The sequence below is a fragment of the Saccostrea cucullata genome, unplaced genomic scaffold, assembly GCF_032062105.1.
Source record: "Saccostrea cucullata isolate Sc308-1 unplaced genomic scaffold, CSIRO_AGI_Scuc_v1 ctg83, whole genome shotgun sequence".
In the NCBI taxonomy this organism is placed as follows: Eukaryota; Metazoa; Mollusca; class Bivalvia; order Ostreida; family Ostreidae; genus Saccostrea; species Saccostrea cuccullata.
This window is the reverse complement of record NW_026929751.1, coordinates 247363-253095: the sequence shown is the minus strand read 5'-3', so window position 1 is coordinate 253095 and position 5733 is coordinate 247363.

Here is a 5733-nt window from a genome sequence, read left to right as displayed (position 1 = left end):
TTTAACCCTTATTAGGCTACTTAGACCTGTCTATGTGACATTGGGAGCCTCGGGCTAATTTTGTATATATGAAAGTCACGTTAACTTTGATATCATCTGTGTTTCTCCGTTAATATCAGACTATTCCTGAGACTACTTATCTATGAATATAAAATCATTTATTTTGTTTGCTAAATATTTTGATTTCATAATATGCAGCTGGGAGTTTAAAAAAAAAACAACTTTTTTAAAACTCCTTAGACAGTAGAATGAAGTTAATTCTACAGCATGGATCATTCTGAAAAAAAAATGGTTTTGTGAAATAAGGAGTGGTAATATTTATATCTTTTTTTCAAACATAACGGAAACCTTAAATTATTTATTAAATAATTTTGCAAAACAATGGTCGTCAAAATGATCTTTTCAGCAAATACAATTTAATTTTCAGTTGAATGTTGACGGTTTTCATACAAACTATAAGGTCATTATGTTTAAACTGAGTTGCCTACCATTTTTTTTCAGTTTGCTCAGTTATGATAAAAAATAAAAATTACAATAGATACTAACTTCTTCGTGGCGCCTGCTCCAGCCTCCGATGTTTTGGAAGCTCTGTACTTGCTTTGCTAACAATTATTTATATTGTTATGGTCTTTTGAGCTTGACAACTGTTCATTATCTTTAGTTTTCATTTTCTTACCGCTTGTTTATTAAAATCGGTATGAATTAAATTGATTATAATTATAAAACAGAATATTTTTTACAAGTCAAGTATATATTTGTGTTTCATTTTCAAATCAAAAAAAGAAAAAAATGCATTCAAACAAACTTTAAGACATAAAAAGAAGCTCTTATTTAATACTTAATATGCATGTGATGAAAAGCCAGACTTTTTCTATGCGAACCTGAAAGCTGAACACGACTCGTAAATAGCATACGCCATTTTTGATATCATTATCTACAATACATCAACACTATAAGGTTTACTCTCTGCATTCGTTACACCTGACTACTTTATTGTCACTGGTATAGGTGTGGAATGGCGACCGGTGTTCGTGTTGGTTATCTTGCATTGCCTTTGTTTACATTTTATTGCAGTTACGTGTATCTGTGTTTGTTTGAAAACTGCACTGACCTGTACAACTATAATTGTAAGATCCTTTGGTATCTTACTTTCCTGCATTAGACGAAGTATCAGTTATGTTTGTGGCTACCGAGTGCTGTATAGCATATGTCCGTCTTCACCGATGTCGACGGATTACAATGAAGAACGTCTAAGTAAATCCCTATATATAATAGGGGTCTTCAGATATAGCGAGAACCCGAACAAAAATGGTGGATACATTCCTTTAACGAATCGTGTTCAGCTTTAAGATAAGTGTCCTGACTCTTGCTGGATATTTATATTTTAACTTTATATCTACCTTTATCAGCAGATGCCATTTTGCTTAACAAATTGATATCAAACGTCTGTAATGATTTAGGTTCAATTTATGATCCTGATTATCACCTATTTAGTCTAGAATTAATGGTGTGAATAAAACCTATGACATTTTAAATAGAAAAATTGACATCTGGATTAGTTTTGATAATTATAAAGATTTAAATAAAATTTGTTGACATGTAGAGTGTCATTATAAGAGCAAAACAGTAAAGAGACGTTCGTATTATGTCAAGTTATATTGTGAATCGGTCCTGGGGAGATTAAAATTTCACTAATTTAGCAAGGTTTATTGTTTTCTGACAGTTATGATTGATCGATTGGCAAAAGATGATTCTGTGCAGTCTTTACAATTGGGGTTCATATAGTGTGCTTTGATTTTCATATGACAAGAAATTGGGAAGAAAATTACATGATAGTTTAAGAACTTGTTTTTGAAAGCCATTTTATTTACCTATATTTAACATGCTTTTCATGTTGTTCAAAATGAGAGTTAAACTTCAATGTACAATAATGCTCTCATCTATTGTGAAATATATGGAAATAAACAGTATTCAAGCTCAAAAATCCAATAAACAATACAAAATAGAAGCAGAGCAAACACGGACCTCCAAATCATCAGAGGTGGGATCAGGTGCCATGGAGGAGTGAGCATCCCCTGTCGACCGGTAACACCCGCCGTGTGCTCCTTGTCATGATCGGAAAATAACGGGAAAATCCGTCGTAAAATCAGTGTGTAAATAATGGACTAACGATTAGTATGAAAACGTCAGTCAGCATTTGACTCAGTGATAAATTGTATTTGCTGACAAGGTCATTGTATCTACCATAGAACTTACGAAATGATTAATTTAAATGAGACTGCTGATATTCTTTTCTCGTCAATTTTTTTGTCAATTATTTACCTCGTTTTAGAAATTGTACATACGTAGAGCTTGCTCTTGCGTAAGGAATCAACTGAAAGATATAAACTCCGTATGTGAAAGGTATATTGCTGCGTAAGCAAGAAAAGTTGACGATTGAAAATTAAATCATCACGTTCATCATAAACCTTGGTTGTTAGATTACCATTAACGTCTTTTTCAAGTAAAATATCCAATATGAAACAGATGTGTCAGACTCTGTGGGATCTTTTATCTCAACCTCGTCGGGATATAGCGTATCGACACAGGAATGGAAATGACCATTGTTAATCACAATGCGTCGTCGATATACAGGCCACAACAAGTGTTTTCTTCTTTTCACCTATAAAGACTTTGGACAAATTCTGCTTCATTTGAATATATAAAAATAGATCTTTAGAACAATTCGTGTATATGCTTGTTAAAAATATGACAAAGACCATCAATTTAAAGATAAAACATTGGTATATTGTGGAATCTCACAAGATTGTAGAAGATTTTATTTATATATGACAAAGCGAAAATTTATTGTTTCAAACTATCGTCTTCTTCATTATACTATGTTGAAGTGTGTGACGAAAGAACGGTAACTCGAACGTTGGTACTATTGCACTATCCAAGTAAAGATTTTTTTCTTTTTATTTCTAGCTGTTCAATACAAGTGAGAAATCTCATTCGTGATTTTAGTTAAGAGAGGGGGATGTATAAGGAAGGAGGTAAGGATAACATCTGGTTTTTCTCAAGAGCAGTATGTCGGTTTTTAGTCAGATTACTATATTCAAACTTGCGAAGAAAGATAACTCTAGAATATGTATTTTAGATCTACACATAATGTTCAGCCAGGACACTACAAATCACCTCTAGTGTGATCTTAATTCCAATAGTGCGTATTAAGAGTCTTTTTAATTCTTCTGCTATTAAACATTATATTAAAACATACAAATATTTCATCTTTCTCTCGCTTCTTATGATATAACAATTGCAAGTATTCAATCTTTCAGATCATGTGAGATTTATTGCAATATACTTTTTAAAGTATTCCGTGTGGTCCTCATTTGTGACACCTTCAAATATTAAATAAAGCAGAAATCTAAAGATTACAGTTATCGCTCAACACAAAATTCAAATATTTTTAAAAAGAATCAAAATATCAATGATTTAGTATTAATTAATTTTTCGTCCTCTTCTTAAGCTTGTAGGTGGGTTAGTTTTTTTTTTAGTTTTAATTTGATAAATACGAGGGACGTTAAAAAATTACGCGGATTGCGCTATTATTTATTCTTATGCTTCCTGTCAGTTTGTCTCTATATAACCCATACCCTACTATTCTCGCATAGTGTTCTAAGGATTTATAGAGCGTAGCATACTATGCTGAAATAGTGCACGGCGTCCAAAATCCAAAAAGAAAATCCGATCGCGCCCACGCAGGGGAGCGAACTCACGACCCCGAGATTATCAGTTCGACGCACTACCGATTACGCCACATACGCCGTTATCGTACTATGATATATATAAACTTAGTTTCAAATATTTTACACTTAAGAGTAAAAAAAAAAACAAAATAGTTTCTTGCAACCCCCCTTCCTTCACTCAAATACTAGATTTTACCTAAAGCATGGAACGTTCAAAATTAAAAAAAAAAGATTATGACGTTCATGTTGCACAAGGTGACGTCATAATAAAGTAGACGAATGTAACAGGTGATGAAACATTGGGAATGGAGAAAACATTCTAATGCAATTGTTTTGTAAAACACTTTTTCATTGGCTAATGCACTGATGTTTGAAGCAGTAAAATGAGCATTAACGAGCGTGAAAGCAACAGTGCACGTATTTCATAATAAAAATAAGACATAAACAACAAACAAAATGCAGGATTGCATTGTGTAACTGATCTTCTAATGTGGTATTTGCGACCGTTAATGCTGATTTAACGCTTACGCAAAACTCAGTTTGCTTAAATCAGCATTAACGGTCCGGTTATTCTAATTGCCGTTTTTATACAGTAACAACAGTCAGCATAACAATAACAATAGTGTTGTGTTTTGCGTGCACTCCGGGTCGTGCACCTTGTGTCAAACCCTGACTACTATTTAGGCATAGTGCACGCAAAACACAACACTATTATATAACTCTTACAGACGTCATATAGTTATGAAAATTCACAGAAATATGTATCTTAAAGATTCCAATAAATTTGGGGCAAAATTTCTGTATTTTAAAAAAATTCTACTAAAATTATCGGTATGTTGTATGTTGATAGCGCTGATGGAGAGGTACGGAGCACGACAAAAAAATTGAAGCAAAAGCATGCGGAATCCAAAATTTATCTCATTAATTTTCTATAATTCGCTATATTTTTCGTTAATTTTCTCAAATGTATCTTTAAATTGTTCTATTATTATGTATTTAGATTTCTGACGCGATATTTGAATTACTAACAAAAATATAGTGATTTTTCTCGGATGCGATTCCCGTGAAAACGACTGTGAAAATGACGTCTCTTGAATTGACGCACCACACTTTTGTTAAATTATGTGTAATGCTAGAGATATCGCCAACATAGATCCAAAATATGCATAATAAAACATGCAGTAAACTAGGGTATTCGAGATATTCGTCCACAAATAGCAAATTGAAATTTTAGACCGTTAGACCTCTGTAAAAAGGCTATACGGGAGGACGGGAAGAAGATTATCGACGAAAACTTTATCCGGACTGTAAAGAACGTGATTGAGAGTCACCAATATCCCACTATATCTCATAAATACTTGCAGTTTTTGGTTTTAAAACAAAATAAGAATATTCTTTTCTTGTTTAATAAATTTTAAGCTTGACAAGAAATGGTGTTTGAATGTTGAGTAGACAAGTTAACTCAAACTGTGCAGGTACTCTTGGGAAAATGTTGAGAAAATGAAAGCTCACTCATATATTTTTTTATAATGCCTGTGAAGTCAAAACGTTTGCTGCTCCGTGACTTAATGAGATGTCCTGAAAAATCACTCAAAATTGATACCAATTTACATCATTTTGATATGAAATTTTGAAGACCATATAAGTAAAGATTCTTTTATATTATGTGTGATATTTTGCCCGATTATGTCGTCAAATATTTTTTCTGTGCAACAAGTCCGCGTAATTTTTGAACGGCCCTCGTAATATAAATCCAAAGAATTTGTTTTCCTTGAGATTTTTTATTATTCCTGCATTAAATGCAAAAATATTTTAGGTTTGAGATAAATGTATTTTATCTATATATTAATCCGAAAGAATGTTGTGAAAAAGAAATTTTTCAGTATCCTGTAAAATTTTCATAATTTCGTAGCAATATATAACCAAAGACAAAGCCATCAACATTTAGCATAAAGCATGGTAAATAAATTTGATGCCACGATTTTTTTTCATTTGAACCTTA